The 20,254-nt window shown below is 40.5% G+C and overlaps 2 long non-coding RNA genes across 3 annotated transcripts; one reads left to right on the top strand and one right to left on the bottom strand.

The window, feature by feature from the left end:
• Positions 1-2,737: 2,737 nt before the first annotated feature.
• On the bottom strand, positions 2,738-20,240 carry LOC107833129 (uncharacterized). 2 transcript variants are annotated; one of them, XR_001658842.1, is made up of 3 exons: positions 19,211-20,240; positions 6,248-6,382; positions 2,738-4,614 (listed from the first exon to the last, which is right to left on the bottom strand). It is a non-coding gene; the product is annotated as an uncharacterized LOC107833129 (long non-coding RNA). The 2 variants fall into 2 exon arrangements; XR_001658841.1 differs by lacking the exon at positions 19,211-20,240 and adding an exon at positions 14,097-14,237.
• On the top strand, positions 14,565-19,014 carry LOC103152906 (uncharacterized). Its single transcript, XR_001658840.1, has 2 exons — positions 14,565-15,182; positions 17,541-19,014. It is a non-coding gene; the product is annotated as an uncharacterized LOC103152906 (long non-coding RNA).
• Positions 20,241-20,254: the final 14 nt, after the last annotated feature.

Raw genomic sequence — 20,254 nt, 5'->3', positions numbered from 1 at the left:
ACAGCCAAAGCTACAGGTATGGGCCTTAGGAGGGGGAATTATTCAGGACAACAAAAATGCTTGTATCATCATTCAGTGCATGCATATGGTGCCAAACCTAAGTGTTCATGTCTGTTGAACATATCTACATTTTGTCATGTTACAACCACAAGCCTCCAGGTATGTTATTTGGACTTTTTGTTATTGACTGACAAAAAAGTTGTGCATAGCTGTTATGTGGATGGAGAATTATGCATTGTTCTCAAATGTTTTGTCAATAAAAATCTGAAAAGTGTGGCAAGAATTTGCATTCAGCCCCTGAGTTGAAGCGTTGACACAGCTTAGTGACTGAACATTTTGCCTATTCTTCTTTGTAAGTAGCTCAGACTCAGTCTTGATGTAAGGGACATCCATGAACATCAATTTCTAAGTCTTGCTACTGAATACAATCTTCCTACATCATGATGTGTCTGATCAGATCACCTTAAGGCCAGATGATTACTCGTCCCCAACATGGCAAACTGTGAATGGGACTTGTATATTTCCTTCAACAAGGGACATCATCTTATCACTGCTCTGCAAAGGCCAGATTTGTGGAATGCACAACTAATCGATTCTCCCACCTGAACTTTGGATCTCTGCAGCTCCTCCAGAATTTCCAAGGGTTTTTTTTTTTAGCAGCTTGTGTAACTTTTGCTCTTCTTGACTGCAGTGTAGGTAGACAGTTTGGGCATGTCTTGGAAGGTTACCACACACTCTTTCCATCTTCAACTGATGGCTTACACAGTGCTAGGTGATAGGTCGTACAGTAGCACAACCTCCATCGTCTTCACTTTGTGTTTGCCTGGTGTGTTCCTTGGTCTGCATGGTGCCATCGGTTCCTCAGGATTTTCTAACAAATCCCTGAGACCTTGTCAGAACAGTTGCATTCACAGTGAGATTAAGATAAACCCAAGTGAACTCTGTTTACTAACTTGGTGACATTTGAAGGGAATTTATGGCACTGGAATTTAATTAGGGGCTGCAGAGTAGAGGCGGCTGGATAAATATACATTGCCAAATCATCAGCTTTTTTTTTTTTTTCTTTTACAATATTTTTCCTACCACTTAATATGTGCAGACTATCTTGTGATTGTCTTTTACTTAAAATAGTTTAAATAGCAATGGAATAACATTGAGGCTCTGCAGTCTTATTGTAGCCCGACATGATGGATTTCATCTGTATGTTTGTCTCAGATTCAGGGGAGAGTCTTGAGTTTCACTGACCTTTCTGTGTATTTAATATAGGAGTTCTGCGATTACATTTTTTGTGATTTAGTGCCGTACGAATTAAACCTGAATATAGATGTATTGAATAAAGGGACGTTAAAAGAGAATTATGTTTGCTGCGCTCTCCTCGCAGCCGTACTTACTTGCGATATTAAATTGCAGTTGTGATTCTCCGGATTCAGTGAGTCATCTAACAGATGTGCTCCCCGTAATGATGCTCTCAGATATGACTCTGCCATCCCTTGTCCCTTTCAATAAAGACCTGGAAGGTCCTTTTCATCTCATTTTCAGCTCCAAATATAGTCTTTTGTGGGTGGAACGCTGGGTATTTGGCATTCGCTGGCTTTTCATGGGGCTTCACTGCCACTTTTGGCAGATTATAATTGTCAGCAGAGAAAATGTTGAACACCTGTGCCTTGTGGTTGAGAAACAAGGTCATTTCAGTCCCTTTCATATTACTCCGATCTACTGAGTCACCAGCGCACATGGTAGCAGCTGCAGTTTCTGACAGCTGTGTTGTCAATCCTCCTTTTCCTCCCCATCTCACCACAGAGGGTTTAATATCCTACCACAGGTGGAAACCACCTCCTTTCTTATCCCCCCTCTCCAACTCGTTCAGCTCCTCTGTAAGTGATGGGCAGCCTACTGAAGCTGCTGCAGGTCAAAGGTGACTGAGTGGAATAATCCATTTATGAAACAGTCCTCTCCTGCTGAGGTAAAGCTGGTGTAAGGTCAGCAGGTAGACTCAGTCCCTCCTCAGCGTCAGCCAAAGCTTGTACTTCTCTCTTCACTCCCTTACCTTGAGAGGCACACGGCTGGCTTACCGCCCAACAACTGGCGCTAAGGCACAAACTCGACAGAGGAGAGTAGCTGCATGAATGTTTAAATGTGGTTTGAGAGGTATTGCCTTGGCTTTTTTCGCTTCATATCTGCCTCAGGTGTCTCACAGTCCTCTCTCTCTCTCTTTCTATATCTCTATTGCTTTTGTCATATGATGTTCCTGCTAGCAACTTCATAAGTTAAACATCACCCAGCCCTCAGTGACGCATGGGGAAGGTCAGCACTGGATCAGGACTGTCTTTACTTGATTACTTTGTCCAATAAAAATGAATGCAATAAAAGTAAATGTAACGTTTTCACAGGCTGGAACATCCAAAAAGTAATGTGGTCGTGGTTAAAAATGTGTCAGAAATGCTAACTTTGCTAACAGCTAAAGGTCACATTTGTTTTACAGCTTCCTGTTGGCATTTTATCCCAGTTTTTAACAAATGTGAACGGTACTTTTGCACCTCTGCTTAGATATCAAAACCTGAAACTGATACATCTACACTGAATGGGAAGTTTTACAAACCATCTTTGAGATTTATGAAGTAGAGCTCAGTCTAGCTTCCACCCGTTTCAGCTAAATTTCTGAAAAATAATCCCGTTTCTGCCTTTTGTTTTTGTCACTCCCGCAGTATTTGGAAGCAATCCCACACACACCCACCGCTTTATTGATGCACTGTGCGATCCAGTGAATGTTTATTCAGAGTGCTTTAATGCAGTTGAACAAGAGAAGAAAAACTGAAAACTGAGGTCAAACCACATATCTTAGGAGTAAAAATAAATAAATCTATTACAACATAAAATACAACAAAACAGACGAAAGACTCGAGAAACTTTTGAAAAAACAGGCTGAATTTTGAATTGCAGAACATTAATGCAAAGCAATGACTCATACATACAAAAAAATAAAGAAACTAAGACATTTGTCTGTTGAATTTTTAGTGCAGAAAGAGTATTTTGCTGCACTATCTGGGACCTGTAGCTTTTTTATTATTTTAAAAATAAGACAAGCACAGACATTTAATGTTCTCTCTGATAGCGAATTGGACTCGCACTCAAAAGGAACCTTGTGAGTGTTGACAGACAGGAAAGTTTTTTGTCGGTGCCACATGGGTGAGGGAATGGATCGTCCAACACTAAAGCTTTCCGTTACCTATTCATCAAAGAAACTTTGGGCCTGATGTGAAGCAAGAATCTTCTTCCCACCTTGCAAAATTGGTTGTTTTTTTGAGAGCATTTTGGCAGGTGCTGGTACATCCACGTCACATCGCACAACGCATATTTGATGTTGAAAGCATTCTTACAAAAAAACGAAAGTAACACACTTACTTGATTGGCTATAAAATGTCACTGTGTTCTTGGAAAATCCATCATACCCCCTTTGAGCACTAAAGCTGTGAAGTTGGTTAAGCTTGTGAGGATTTAATGATTAGTCACCTTGTGAGACAGCTGGATTTGTGGGAGATTTGTGAGATCATACTCTGGAATGAAATACACAGTTGAAACCAGAACATTAAATTAACCAAATTAATACACACATGCACTTTCTTTTTCTTTCTTAGAGTCTGAAGTTAAATCAAACCAAACTTTTGTTTCAGGTCAGGCAGAACTATCAAAATGATCTCTATTTGCGAAAGGGCACAATAATGGCAGAAATAATCAGTCATCTCCATTTCGCTTTTGTAGACCTAGACTCTGGTCGAATGAAACTAAAGTGGACTTGTCCGGTCATAGTCACAATCATTAGATTTAGAGGAATAAGCAGTGTGTTTTTAAGTCTGGTAACACCATCCCAGCTTAAAGTATGGACGCAGCAGCATCATGTTGTGAGGCTGTTTTGCTGCCGGAGGAACCGGTGCACTCAATAAAACGGATGGCATCGTGAGGAAAGAACATTGTGTGGAAATATTAAACGCTAACCCTTTGGTGTCAACCCGATAGAGAACTGTGGACCGATCTCAAGAGGCGCCTGCAAGCGAAGTGGCCGACAAAGCCGACTCAGTTCCACCAGGTCTGTCAGGAAGAGCAAGTAAGAATTTTTCTAAAATTTGTGTATCGAGAGAAGCTTGTGGAAGGACCTCAAAGAAGAATGGTTTTGTCCGATTAACTTCATTCAGAGCGAAAAAGGGTGGACGTGTTTTTAAATTGAGTGTAAGTAAACTTCTGGTTTCAACTGCACATCCAGTACATCGAAGTACAAGTGAAAAAATATTCTGCTTCACTACAACACTCACAATGTTTTCTGTCCTTGTTTGTGGGAAGTGTTTTGGTGCCTTCTCGAGATTCTTTGTGTAATATTTTTACCTTTCTCTCTTTTTGTTTGATTTGTTTGACTCCCTTGTTTTGGGAGTTTATGCTCTTTTATAAGATTACCAATGCTAAACCATTTCTTGTAGTCCTCTGACAGAACGACGAGGCTGCTTTTGCAGTTTTAACAACAGCCAGCTTTTAGTTTTATGAGAACACTTTTGTTCACACCCACTTCCAGTCGCTGCTCTCAGCCTTTCGTTCTCTTCCCTGAACCGACACCTTACAACCTGCCTAGAACAAAACATCAGAGAAACAGAGTTAGCTACAAGACGGAGAACACAGTGGAGCACTTAGCTGCCAAAAACTCTATAAATAACCAAAATTATAGGATATATGTTTCTGTTGTTCCGTGTTGCCAGCAGCAGCTAACTTTGTTAGCTGCTGCTGGCATGGTTTAATCAAAGCTAACATAATTGTATATAAGTAAATGATGCTAGTGGTTCAGCATAACAGTATAGCTACTTGTAGATGGCTAACATGAACAATTTGGAAGAATTGTTGTATAATTTGAAATATGAGACTGAATTCATGCATTCATGTTAGCTGCAAGACCCTCAGAGTAATGCAAGCGTTTGTTGACTGATTTTGCAGTATAGTCTTGGTGGTTTAATATTCATGTAATCTAGCTAAAACGTTTGGCTAAAACGATTCCTCAGACGGCTTTATTACAATTCCCTTAGGCAAAATCTCCTGACTACAGTTAGCTGTGCTCTTCTTTTTAATCCAGTCTCATGGGACAGCTGGTGCAGTTAAATTTTTTTTTCCACCTAAAAATGTGATGAAGAAAGACATGAAGACCCATAACGGCAGGAAAAATGGGGGGAAAGATGTGAAATGACATCAGCTGGGCCTCCAGCAGACATAAGAGGAGGAAACACCTGAAAATATGGTGAAAGAAACAGTGGGAAACACGGGGGTCCCTAAAGACGACTGTGAATGTCACAACTGACAACTGCACAGACTCAACACACTGTGTACTTTATTAATATTTAAAAAAGTTGTTTAAGTATTTTAAACCTACATTTTTTTTGCAACTATTTATTGTGCTGTTTTATACATGCAATGCTAATAAATCTAATTTAATCTGATCAAAGCGTATTCTACAGTAAGATAAATTGCTGATAATTAAAACTGGATCACCTGTTATGACAGTCCATCATTACAATTAGAGCATCTAGTTAGTAGATGCAGCATCATGAATCATTATGAACAGAATACAGTTTTCACGCCTACCAAGGTCTGCTGTTGGACCCACTGGGCAGCCAGCCACCATGTTCCACACAGTGATCCATTAGTGCTTTAACAAAACTACTATCACGTTTTCAAGAAAGTAATATTTGAAATGCTAAATTGGTGGTGAATGCAAATAAACAGAAAATGCATTCAGCTACAAAAATTTAAATTAGTTGTCGAAGTTACATTTTTGTTGAAACGGTGGAATAATAAAACTGTGTAAACACAAGAACGTTGAGAAAACTGGTTTTGGCTCCAGCTGACATGTTTTATACATGTTATTTAACTAAAGGAGAGTAATAAGTTCCATAATTTATTAATAGAACTACCCACTTAAATAATACTGTCATCTAGTTTCTTCTTACTATTTGAAAATGCAATTTTCCAGTTTTGTTATAAAAAACAAAACAAAAAAGCAATTATGTTCCAAAGTTAAGAAGCCCCTTCTGTTAGCTATGTTTCAATAAAAAACTGTCAAAGGATAAATGTATAAATCAAAACTAAAATAAGTACTAAGACAATCATAACACGGTGGCATTTTATATAGTAGTTAATCAAGTGGAAATAACTAATATGCATGTTATATTAGTTATGTTTTTGTAACTGATATAACATGTTTTTAATCACTCACTGATGAACAAGCTTCTCCCAGAATCACCGTTTCCTTTTCACTCTTTTCCAGTTTATTTATTCAGTTCCTGCATTTGAGAGAAGCCTTGACAGAATGTTCCACGTAGCTTTTTTTATGTTTTGTCCTCCACAGCACCTAGAACAGAAACAGGAAAACAGAAAAAGAAATTTCAAAAATGATTACTGTAAGCACAGAAGTGGCAAAAGAAAAAAGTCCAAACCATCAAACGGCAGGGACACAAGCTCCTTTTTAAGCCAATTTTGCTACAGTTAACCTAAAAAAGAAACAAAGCTGCAGCTCATATTAAATACCATACCATGTTTTGTTTAGCGTGAGAGCCACGGTATGCATGTCTTTCAACCAGTTCTCATTCGTCTCATCTTTGTCACGGAGGACTTGAGCCACAGGCATTTTGTCGCTGGTCAGGCGACAGCAAACCTATCAACAGCAGCAGTAAACTAGCTGTTTCTTCTGAATGTGAAGCTCGACAGCTACAGAGAGTTGAGAAATCATTCTACTAAAATTGCTGCTGAAACTATTCAATGTTAGCTGACCATAACATCTGATTGATTAGTTTATTATTGTTGTCTTTAGAGTGTTTTGACCTTATTGGGAGTATAGATTAGAAACCTGCATGGTGTGAGGAGGAGGGTCAGAGTAACAGCTGTGCTTTTTAGCATGAAATGTGACTGAGAAAAAAATGGTAGAAAAACAGACAGAAACTGTGTCTCAATTGAACAGAGGAGAAGCAAATGCATGGTGCAGCATTTAGCTTATATCAAAACCACAGTGTCAGGAAGAACTGTGAAGAATAATTATTGAAATGGAGCTACCTGTGGACGTAATTAATCTTTTTTTTTAATTTTTTTATTGGTGCAACAAGCAGATGCAGCATCATGACCAACCTGGAGCACATAAGTTAATATAGTTACCACAATACAAGCTTAAAAACTACAAAAGGCTTTGAAGGTTTCTATTGGTCGCCTGCGTCAAAAAAACGGAAGAATTTCAGTTCACACTTAATTTTTGAAATTGTACATTGCAGATAAGAAAACAGACAAAAAAACATCTGTAGATGATATGGTTAGATGGTCAACACATGGCATCGTATGATAATTATGGTGTTTATTTCGATAAATTACTGACAAAGATTTTAAGGTGTTGAACGCCTTAACGTAATAATTTTATTTTTTTAGCATATAAACTCCCATAGTGGGAATTTGTGTATTCATGTCTTTTTTTGGTACGAACATCAATGTGATGCACAAAGAACAACCGCAAATCTGCATATGCTGTAATTTTTTTTCTCATCAGATTGTAGGTAACACTGGGTTGCCTATTAAAAATCCCCTGTTATTTTTCTGAGTGCACTCTGACCTTTGTGAGCAGGAGACACAGTCAGTTTCTGGAAGAGTTCAGTGATTACATGTTGCTGCCTTTCCAGTCTGGCAACAGCTTTTTTTCTCTTTCTTTCTTTCTTTCTTTCTTTCTTTCTTTCTTTCTTTCTTTCTTTCTTTCTTTCTTTCTTTCTTTCTTTCTTTCTTTTTCTTTCTTTCTTCTTCTCATCAGCATTACTCTTGTTCTTTTGAGACATGTCTTTCTTCCACTGAGTCCCATGTCTCATCAGTCTAATAGGAGTGTATTGAACAAAGCATTTCTAAAGGTGGTCTCCTCAGGCTACAGACCAACCCCCACTGTCCCTGGTCCAATTACAGCAAGAAGTAGAGGACATTTTTATTGGTCTGTGCGGGAACATTTTCATGGCTACCATCGTCTCCAGTAGTCGAGCCATCTATTGCTCAATTACTCCTCCATCTCGAACTCACCCGAGACACAAAATGTCACCTGCTGAGACCTGTCAGGTCCCAGTGCATCACCGGCACCGAATTTCTGACCCACTCCAAACACTAAAATCTTGTAACTTATTTCCTCTGCTGTCCAGAGTTCATGACTGAATATGGGGCTGTTAACACTCCCAAGACATTTGGACGAAGAGGACTACGATGGAGTTCAATACCACATTTCTCTCTCTCTATATATATATGATCAAAACAAAATTGACCAGCTGTAAAAAATGTATATCAAATAAAATGAAAAGTATATCAAATTAAAATACAATAATGCAAGCTATAACGTTTAAAGAATTTTAGAAACAAAGTATATTTAAGTGAAGAAACAAACAAACAAACAAACAAAATCCAAAATTATCGCAACAGTTTCTGGAATGGGAAGTAATACAAAAGATTCAAGATTTACCTTTTGTTTTAAAACATACAAATAGTTTAGATTTTCTTTAAGTATTTCATTCATTAATGGTTTTTTTTGTTTGTTCTCGGTCTTCTAAAGAAGAAGCTACCAAAGAAAAGTTCTAGTAAGGCAGACACCAACATCAAAACTGAAACAAGGCAAAGGTTAGAATATGTTCACTTAGAGTCTCAGAGAATCAGAAATTATCTGATTAAAAGTTGTGTCTTTGCCATCAGTTGATTAAATAATGGAGGCAATGACATATCATAATAGTTAAGAAAAGTATCAGAGTATCATATAGGCAGTGAAAGCGAACAACATCTAAATATGGAAACTGAACAAACACAGGTAAGGCACACTGGGTTGATTAGGTGGCTTAGATTTTAGCTGAATACGTAGACTTTAAAAGTTCAGAGTTTAGGACTTATGAGGAGGACATGTTGGGGACCCAAATGCCCAGGAAGCAGACAAGCAGGAAGCAAGAGGAATGTGCTTAATAAATAAAACAGAACTGAAACCAAACGTCTGAAGCAAAATAAAGTTCAAACAAAGGTAGCACAGGAACAGGAAAAGAGGCAAGCATAACAACGCTGGAAGAATCAATAGGAAGGCACGTAACGGGGTGAGCAGCAGACTGATTAAAAAAAAATATATATATCCCATAGAACAGGTGAGGGATTACTGAGGACAACAATGACAAAAAATCTAAGGCCAAAATGACTGAATGCGTAGATATTAGAAAAGGAACACAAAGGTGATGGGAAAAAATCTGACCAAACACTTTAGTGTCAAATGCCTGAAGAAAAGTCGTTGGTCCAACTTTTGATGATTCAGATTTAGCTCAGCAAAGTTGTGGGAATAAAACATTTACACACTTCTGATGGTTTGTGTCTCATAGATATGACACAGTACTGGACCACACCTGTCTGTGAACATCTTCCTTTACTGTTGAATCTACAGAATATAAAGAAATGTGTTGTTTTTAGTATGAAGTAATAATGTTAGTTACCATCGCAACAAGAACTAAATCTCTCTGATTTTCTGACTGGCAACTAGAATAAGCTACATTCAAGCAGGACGTCATTCCCTGATGTCAATTTTGATTTCTAAAAATGGTAAATGGACTGAATTATCCAATCATTTTTGACCACTCAAAGCGCTTTACACTAGAGTCACATTCACCCATTCGCACTCTCAAACACTTACACATTTATACACCGATACACAGATCGGTAGGCAATTTGGGGTTAAGTGCCTTGCCCAAGGGCACATGGTAGGAGGAAGCTGGAATCGAACCTACAACTTTCCGATCGCAAGCGTACTCAACCCACACAGCCACAGTCGCCCCACAAACCAAATTCAGCAGAAATGTTTAATATAACTTCAAATAACTTGACTTTCCTTGAAAGCTGAACACTTTTTAAGGACTATTTTGAGTCTAAGCCTGTCCCTGCAGCCAATGGGCAAGAGGCCTGGTGCACTCTGGACAGATTGCCCAATGGCCAGCACACAGACACCTTCAACAAGGAAAAGAGATCCAACACTGTCCTTGGATCTGGTCTGAATGTACTCAAAAATCAAAAGTATGGCAATCTGCATGATACAACATTAAATCATGTGTATGTCAGTTGGGAATACTGAAAATATGTCTAATAAATAGCAGAATATTGAAAAGGTGGATGTTTGCAGATTGCTTTTCTTCAAAGTTAAATGTTTGAAGAAAATTGTTGTGGCTTCGTAAACTAATTCACAACTTTTCATTTCAGTAAATGAACAACTGCAGATGTATTTAAGGGCAACAACTCTTAGCACACTTTCTGTCTGAAGTTGCCACATTCATCAGTTCAAACAATTTTTTTTAAGCACTATTACATAGAGTCATAAAACAGGCCCAGTGCTGATGTGGGCTGAAAAGCCATTCAGAGAGGAAGTATCCAATGTTCCACAATCAACATACAAAAAAGCTAAATTACAGTTTGCAAATGCAATTGGTGACAAAGACCTTTTTTTTTGTCTGATGAAACTAAAACGTAGGTATGTGGTCACAAAGACCACGTGATACATTTGGACGAAAACGGAGGAATCTGCAAATATCTCAAGACGTTAACCAAACAGTTCAAGCTTGGAAAAAACGGGTCCATCAAATGGACAATAATTGAGCATCGAGTCAAACTATTTACAAAGAAGGTTGAAGACGACAGTCAGTGCTTTGCAGTGGTCATCATGGAAAAAAGAACCTTGTTATCCAATTATAAAAAAAAGCTCAGTCTGATTTAACGTCAGAAATTGAGGGGGGGTTTTGGCTTGTTAAATAAACTGCAGCTACTTTGGTTCAACGGTATTTATTGGGTTCTAAAATGTGATATCCAGTCAGAAATGTTCTTCATCCGGCTCAGTGATGTACCTTTCTTTGCTACAGAGCATAAACAGAACATGGCTGAACCACAGAGTTGGTTCATTGCAAGCATGAATGGTTTCAGTGACAATCTCCCTTCAGTAACCATCCCAATGAAAGCAACAAATACAACTTCTACTCCATTTTTCATTTTTATTCGCCATTCCAGAGTTTTTAGAAGTGTTTCTCAAGATATTCACTTGTAACCTTTTGACTCAATCATTAAGGGCAGAGTGAATGGCACGATCTGAAGACGACAAGCTGAAAAGTTCAACAAATGTTGATCACATCTCAAATTATTTCATTTAGTTAAACGGCTTAATGTATTCACCATCCACCGGTGTGCAAGATCCCTGCTACTTACCTCATCCAAATGACTCCTCTGCTCGCCCATCCTCCTCTCCTTTTCTTTTTTGCCTCTTCCTCTCGTTCTGCATCTGTGCTACATTTCAGTATAACTCTGGAGAATAGGCTTTGTCAAATGAAGAAACCCTTTGTTTGTTCTAGTTAAAAATGTTAAGCAAAGCAGACAAGCCCAGGGGGTGAGGAGGAGAGGAGGATTAAGTTGGTATTTTGGGACACAGTTGGGACAGGCGGCACTGGAAGGGAGAATTTTATTAGCCAGCAGGAAGAATAGATGACAAAAATATCAAAAAAAAAGAAGAAATGACAGAATGAGACAAAAAAAGATGGGAAGTGAAAAAGCAGCACTGGCAAACAGCGCTGTTTAACAGGGCTGCTCAGATCCAAGGACAGAACTGGCCGGTGATTGGTCGGCTGTAGTTAGGTCTTGGCATGGGCGGCGGCGACAGCTGCTTGGAAATGATGAAAACCCCTGAGAAGGGAGAGCGCAACAACAATCCAGAATTACTGTGAAATTCTGTTGTCCCTGTCCATTTTCCCAACGCAGCGCCGAATGATGCAGAATGAAAATCAGGAGACTGGAACGAATCGGCCGGCAGGAAGATGAAATGGCTTTAAATGTCTAAATGATCGCGGCGCAACACAAACGTAATAATCTGGCGCCTGCGATTCTAAGTTTGCCCCTGGGGATTGTTTTGGGGCTTGTTTCATTTCACGCTTTCATCTTATTCCAGCGGGACACGTCACCAAGACGTGCAAAATGAAGCGTTCAGGTTATTAATGCCTCCAATTAAAAAAAATAAAACAAGAACAACAACAAAAAAAAACAAGACAATTTGGACAAAAATGTAATGATCGTATTTATTGGTAATCAACTCCGGTTGCGCAAGTCGGTCTTGACAGTGTGGAAACACCAATCAGAGTGATAATTACCCTGCAGTTTGTGCTTAGTGTAAATCTCTCTCTTAACATGCTGAGCTTTATACCCAATGGGGATCCAGATGGCGGTTTTGCTATTCATTCACTTCACTTTGCCACTAGATTACTACAAATCTATGTAAATCCAAGAAGCAGGGTCCAAAACAAAAAAAACAACAACAACACATCATCACTTACCACAAACAAACACCACGCAAGCTTTTCCCCCTGCCACAGTATTCATGTTACCTGTTGTTTTTTTTGTTTGTTTTTTTTTTGGTTTTTTTGCATAAATGTGTTATTAGAGTCGTTATGTGAGACCAACACAAAAGACAGCATCACTGGGCATGTGGAAAGAAAATCCATAAATGGTTTTAAACATTTCTTGCGAGTAAAGATCTGAAATGTATGGCATGTGCCCATCAAGTTAAAACCTAAGCACTTTGAAATGCCTCTGCTGAAACTGTGCAATATAAATAAAATGACCTTACCCTTACCTCACCTAAAACTATGACTGTTTTACAGCAATCAGATCTGCAGGTATTTTTTTTGGGGGGGACGGGGGGGGGGTATTTGTACAAGTCGGACTGGTTAGAGAAGGTCTGTGGGAAAACATTTTCCAATGTGTTGCCACAAATTTTCTGTTTTGATTAGGTCTGAATTTGGAGAACAGCACATGATTATGATTTGATTTTAATCAATCGGTTGTTTTTTTTCTGACTGTATGTTTAGCATTTAAACCTCTGTCTTGGTCTCAAGTCTCTTGCAATCCTGCCCTGTACTAAGCCACGTCCATCTTCCCAGCAGCTTCTGTATCCCCACATTATGATGCTGCCCCCACTTTGATTCGATTTGACGAGAGTTGTGACATGTATGACTAATAAATCAACAGATTTTCCGACCTGAGCTGTGAATCTCTGCAGCTCCCCCAGAGTTACCGTGAACTTCTTGGCTTCCTCTCTGACTGATGGTCTCCAGAGCTGCATGATATGAATCACAATCGTCATCGTAATGTCAGTGTGAACAATATCGACAAATGATTCAGAGGCAATATTGGGAAGGACACTATAGTTCAGGTATCATGTATTCATGTTTGTACATTCTATATTAATCTATTTTCCATTGATGCTGTCACACCACTCTTTTTTTTACATACTTGAATTTGCAAAAAAAAAAAAAAGTAAAAAATCCTTGTATCATTTTTGTCACTGTTGTTTGGCAGAAGGTCCTGGGCTCAAATCCTGGATTGAACTTCATTCTTTCTTGTATGAAGTTCGCATGTTCTCCCTGCACACTAGTGGGTTCTCACCGGGTCCTCTGGCTTCCTCCCACAGTCCAAAATCTTAATGTTAGGATTCTTTCTTTTTTTATCTTCTACACTTTCTCTTCTTGTCCGCCCTGCACACTGGAGCTCTTGCAGGGATGTGTGCATCTGGCTGTCAAATTACTCAGTGGTGAGTAAAGAACAAGCCGAAGAGATGGCAGCAGCAACAGAGATGGCCCAGGATGCCTTATGTTATGGCACAGTGACCAACAGTTGAAGGGCTTGTTAACCATGTCAAAGCTGCTTCCTAGAAGATAAGTGGAGGATGACAACCGATGGGGAGAGGCTGGCAGCTTTATAGCACAGCTCTCACATGATGCTGTATGCAGTACCTCATCGAATCAGCTCTGCGATCAGACCTCGTTAAGGAGTTGAACTCCACCCAAAAACGTCTGCGGCTTTTACCCCATCTCTTGTTTCTGTGACACTTTAAGTGGCTCGTTTTATCCTAAATGTCACTCTGTGATCGAGTCCAGGTATGGCAGATGTTTGAGACTGATACGGTTAAATGTAAGTACCACCACACAGAAGGTGATACGTTAGGAGGAAAAACAAGGGAGAAGCCTGGGCTACTCGTCCTGCTTGCGCCAATGCAAACTCACCCACACGCCACCAGAAGAAGCCTTGCCCTTCGTGCTAAGAGCCAGCAGATTCAGTGACACGAGGGTGCTCGAAAGCTCTTTAGAAGCTTTGGGTGTGAGGTTGTCCTGAGGGTGAAAAAAAAAACAAAAAACAACATCATCTCAGGCTGGGTGGCAACAAAAGAGGCAAAGAAAAACACATGGTCATGAGACTGCTCAAGCTTTGTGAGATGAAACTGAAAGACAGGCATCTCCATCCTCTCCAGACACGGCTGCATCAGACAGCTTGAAGCATTTCTCGCTTTAGATGTTATGGTTGACAGGTTGACATGTAAAGAGGCTTCAGTTAATAAAACATGCTTCATTTGCTGATGGAGTACGATGCAGGAGCGGGTAGTCTTGCTTTAAGACGTGTGATCCTACTCCCCCCTTTTTTTTTCTCTCTCTCTCTCTGTCTCTCTCTCTCTCTCTTTCCAGCTGGGCTACAGTGTAACACACACGCATGCACGCTCACTCACACTCGCTCTGCTCTGCCTGCCCGCCCGACACAGACGCTCTACTTACAGCGTCGGAGGCAGGACTGAGGCTCACACTATCAGCTCAGCTTCTCAATGGGGGGACGTGGCCAAAAGCAGACAGAGCGGTCATTCCACCGGAGCCTTCCGCCGAGTTTGTGAGAGAGAGAGGGAGAGGGGGGGCAACGACGAGCGAGGGCAGGCGGCGGATGGGGGCAAATTAGGATCCCCTTTCATCTCAGCAGAGGAGTTTCGAAAGACTCTGAAAGAGAGAAGAGCAGCACCTGTGTGGCCGATAGAGCCGTGACTCTCTCACACACCTTGGTCAGTTTGTGACACCTATTGTCCTCCCACCTGGGTGGCGTTTTTTGGGGACTCGTGTTGTTTTTTTTTTTGTGTTTTTTTTTGTTTGTTTGTTTGTTTTTTTCGAAAAAAGAACAATCTCAGCAGCAGAAGTCCAGAGTGATTTTTTTTTTTGTTCCTTTTTGTGGGGCTTACCTGCAGGTGGAATTCATGAAGAGACGATGGAATTAAGATGGACAGGCTGTGATTCTGACTAAGCTCTTTTTCTCTATCTGAACACGCCGCTCAGGTAAGGAAGGGTGTGGGACATTCCTCTGGTGTCAGAGGACAGGAGTTTGATGTAAAAGAATGTCTGATTGGGGGCAAAAATAAAAACTATCTGGGTTGAAGATACGAAATGGCTTTGCGACGTCTTCTGTATTCAGACACTTTCCAGTGGCAGACGATGCCTTCTGGATGAGAAGTACTATTGATTAGAAACCATCTACATTCTGGCTGATTTTCTCTGGTTTGGGAACAATCGGTGTTGGTTTGATAGCTGAAGTTGGGTCTGCAGTCTGTTGGAGTGAGAACCTCTCCTGTTTCTTTAGAGACGTCAGAGCAGGTGCATCGGTGCCTGCAGGTGCGCCTCATGTTTCCACCCTCACCCTCCGTCCGCTTTTGCTTTCTCCTCCCTGCCCCCCACCCCTTCTGATCTGGACTCCTGCATTTCAGAGTGTCTCATCTGAGGTTGCAGCACAAAAGTGAGAGTGAGCTCCTTTAAGCGGTCTGCATCTACAGAAAGCGTGGGCTGCATGCTTCTGAACACTGCCTCTTTTGTTTGCATTGAAAGACCTTGTAAATAATCCCCTGTTCTTTTTTGTGTGTTTTTTACTTCAACTCTGCTCCGCGTTCAGCTCAGGAGATAAGCTGCAGTTATCAACTATGTTTCCCCCCCCCCCCCCTCTTCCTATAAAAGCCTCCCCAGATTACTGTAGATCTGCGGCTGCATGTAATATGTAGCCGATACAATTAACTATGCAAGCACAGCGATTCTTTTTTTTTTTTTTTTTTTGCCCCCAACAATACGCCTCGTAAACCTTTTGACTTGGTGAGAACAACATGTGTGGTTGGAGAAAAGTAAACGAGGAGTCATGCTCGTTCTAAAACCCCCTGCTGCTGGCGATTCATAATGATATTAAGGGTTTACACGCTCATTTTTCTTTGTTTATTAAGCAGCCTTAATCTCACAAAGGGTAATTGTTGATTAGCCTAATGCATTCGACCTCAGCTGCATATCATAGTATGAAAAACTCAAGATATCCGTCTTTAAATAATGCATTGAATCAAATATCTGCTCTCATTTTACTTACTTTCAAAGTTAAACGGCTAATGGCTACATGCTTTATTTTAATGCACTTGCATTTAGTATTAATTATGAATTCGGAATCGCATTAAAGTGCTTAGATCATAGAATCACTACCTTGTAGCAGGCTTGGTTAAAAGCTTTGGTGCGCGCCTATAAAACGAACACGGTATTAGTGCTTTTAAAATAATCACATGCTCCCTGATTAGTTTGGGGGAAAAAGAACCTTTGCAGATTGGTGGAAAAATATTGCTTTGCAGAAGGCGGAGTTATGGCAACAACAACAACTTCCCCATTTCAGCTTTCTGGATGGAAATGAGAGCCAACACCACCTGGAAAGGAGGGGAATCTCATTATTCAGGCAGGAAAAAGGCGTCTCTACATATGCCGCCCCTCAGCAGCAGAAGATAAATCTCTTAATATGATCAAGAGTGCTGTCTGTGATTAGCAATGATTAATTTAAGCTTCAATTTATAAACACAGATGGCAGAACTATGACTGAGATCACATTTTTCTTGAATGTGAGATATCCTGTGCATATAGTTGTTTTTTTTATTGTATGATCCTTTTTAAACTTTTTGTTTTTGTAGAAATGAATAAAATGGTACAAATACACAGTCGGTGTTGATTGATAGCTGAATTTGGGTCTGCTATTTTAAATCTATGTTCAGCGCAGTCTAACAAAGTTTTATATAGATATCAAAATGGTCCCCAATTAGCCATTTCATATAGAGAAGCACTGATCCATCAGATCAGTTAGTTTCCCTTTGATTAATCAGTGATCTGATTAATCAAAAAAATCTGATCCAATAAATGGATCAGATTTTTATTTATTTTTTCCTTTTGAGTTTAATACAAATCCAATAAAGGTCAAGAACGTGACTTGATCCATAAGTTCAGAATTGCCTTGTTTATGTCGGATTCAACACGACTACCTCCATCAGAGAATATGGCAACACGCTTCCACTTTTGCGCTTTATTGTTCTTATAAAAAAACAAAAAGCCTGACTTGGTCAAATCGTCATAATTGGCATCATAAACCTCAGAGAACATCGGAAATCGGTATTGGCCAAGAAAATCCTGATTGTTTCATCTTATAATATAATTTATGGATGCAAAATCATGTTTTTGTTGTTCTTTATATATCATTGCACATATAATTGTGTAAATCACTTTCTTAAATACATGGGTACGTTTACATCTGTTTCTCTGCTTTGTGTTTCCGTGCTGAGTAAAGATGATATCTGCAGTAAATACACATGCTTGTCTAACAGAGTCGTGTTTCTTCGCGCTGCTCTCCAGACTCGGCCTTACCATGTCCTGGTTGTTGGCCATGTGGATTAGCCTCGGCTTCCTGCTGCTGTGCCAGGCCACACTCTACCAGACCATCCAGCAGCACCATGTGGCCCGACCCGGTCGCACCGACATCCTCACTCTGGGTTCGTAAACGAGCTCTTCTTTTTTCTTCTTTTATTTCTTTGTCTTACTAACTTCACAGCTCGGTGTCAACGACATGCAGGATGTTGCCCTCGCTAGGTTAGCTCCTCTCGGCTCTGGCTGTTTGAAAGACGAGAACAAGGCCCGCTGCAGTGTGTCAGAGTGACTCGCCGTGTCAGCGCGACGAAATGATTCATGGCGCTTGAAGCTCTAGCGAATAAGCAGAGGTTGGGGACTGCTAATTGTGCCTTCGGTTCCAATGTTACGTGACTTTTGCAGTTGGGAGGAAACACAGTTAACAAGGTTGGGTTCGTTCGCCGAGCCGTCTCCCACCGTTTGGATCTTAACATGCGAGCGCTGCTAGAACATCTTCTCAGATTGGGAATCGGGGGGGAGGATGACTCACTTATGTGGCGAGGAATCCTCGACTAGTGCACCCTGAATCTCACTGGCAGACTAATAGGAGCAGCTAAAGCTATGGGCAAGAATCCATATTACCACGCTGGTAGCTGGGGGAGCTTTGATCACTATGGCTTAGACTGAAATGACAATTATGTTTTCCTCCTTTTGCACTGGAAATGCTCGGCAATTAAGCCTGACGCCTTCTGCACCGCGAGGGCTAAAGGGGAGGGTAGAAATGGAGGCGGATCTAATTCTCTGATTATGGAAAAGCTTACTAGAATTGCATATGGTATATGTGGGAGTGCTACAAGGAAGGCAAAGGTTTTTTTTTTTAGAGCAAAGCAAATGCTTTCCTTAAGCTCCTAACAATGAGTGTTACTTCCACGCTTGAACCCTCATGCAGAGTGGGGCTTCCTTTCCATGCCAAGCTGCTGTTAAACATTGATGCCGTCTCCTGCTTAGTTCCCTCTTTCTGTGTCTTGCACTGCCAAGTAAAAAAATTAAAAAATAAAAGAAGCGGTAATTGAAGCAGAGCAATAGGAAGAAGGAAAAAAAAAACACTGCTCTGAATTCTCTATGCTTGTGAACATTGGTGACTTTAAGCAGCCTGTCAGAGAATTGGCTTACTTTTGCTGCGGAACAGCTGACACATGAAAATCCTCGCTCTGATAGATAAAAAAAAAAAAAAAAAGTTCTCAAAGTATTCCTGCCCCCATTAATTGAAGCGAAAAAAAAAGAAAAAAAGAAGGGGGGATAGGGATGAGCAGCACAGAGTTTTGAATAAATTTTTAAAGGGTGACTTCCATTTTATTTTTTATATTTTCTTCTTTTTTGTCCGGCTGGCAAGTCAAGCTTGGTGCCAAAGATGTACAAGGAAGTGCAAGGCTCAGTAAGTGTTGTTTTTGAATAATGCAGTTGACCCAAAGGGGAGGACAAGGAAAAAAAGGAAGAACATACTTGCTGCCCCCTCCATCTCCTTTCCACCTCTTGTGGTTTTACGCCTAGAAAAGTCATGCAAGTAAAAGACAGCTGGGGCCGACAGTTCAGGAAGGTTTACTGTCAGACAGATCAACTCACGCACTCGACGTCCATTGCACTCCTGGGCAAAGACGTATACACGCTCGCACACTTACATGCTCTCTTCTCGCTGAGGCCATTACGGGGTGGCATTTTCACGGGTCCTCTGAGGATTCGCGAGCCGTTATTGATGACCTAATGGGTTCACGTGATGAGCTCTCCTGGTGCGGTTGGGCATCAAGTAGAGATGCGCCGAGCAGAATTTTGGGGATGATTTCTTTTTCAGATGAGAGGATACAACAAGAACGTTCAGCAGCGACTTCCTGCTCTTCCTGCCATTAGCGGTCATTTAATATTTATATTATTATTTGACGAGGTGCCGCCTGTCCTGTCATGTGTAAGAGGTGAATCGCTTCAGCTGAGGATTTTACTGCTTCACAACAAATACAAAATAAACACAGAGTTGGACTCTGAAGTCTTTTGCATCTTGTATTGCTGTTCGCACGGTTAGCGCAGGTAGCTGTTAGCATCAGTCTCTGTGCATCTCAACCTGGGGAGTCAGCACCCCCTATTGGGGCTCCTGGAAAGCTCACGGGGGACCCCAGGCTTTATTACCAAAGTTACTGACTTCATGTTTCATATTTACATAAAAAAATAACCCAGTGAGATGATGAAAAGGTAAAATGTCACTTTAATTGCCTCGTACTCTGCTTTCGCACATACATCTCGCTGTTGTGTGCCTAGGAAATGAGGATAGAATGGAAGCTAGGTGCGTTGTGTAAACTGGGGTGGCCTGATTTTCTTTCTTCCATATTAGACAGATTTATTTATTTTACATTCTCTGCAGCCGCTCTTCATAATATGTTCAAAAGCTAGTTACAGCATTTACCGTCGAGTATTGGGGACAGACTGGGGTAAAAACAAAAACACACATTGGTCTCTTACCACAGGTTGTCAGTGTGATTTGGGGAAAAATGTAATTGTTTTTCATGAAATGTCATGAATATCTTGTTCTATAAAACAACAGGGTTTTATATGAAGAGCAAATAATGATGAGTGTTTCATTATTGCTGTACTTATGCAGAAACATGAGTGCTCACATAAACATGTACTGTGGATGTTCATGTCGGGGTGTGTGTGTGTGTGTGTGTGTGTGCGTG

Source organism: Poecilia formosa, unplaced genomic scaffold (genome assembly GCF_000485575.1).
Source record: "Poecilia formosa unplaced genomic scaffold, Poecilia_formosa-5.1.2 Scaffold334, whole genome shotgun sequence".
NCBI lineage: Eukaryota > Metazoa > Chordata > Actinopteri > Cyprinodontiformes > Poeciliidae > Poecilia > Poecilia formosa.
This window is presented reverse-complemented; position numbering and strand designations above follow the sequence as displayed.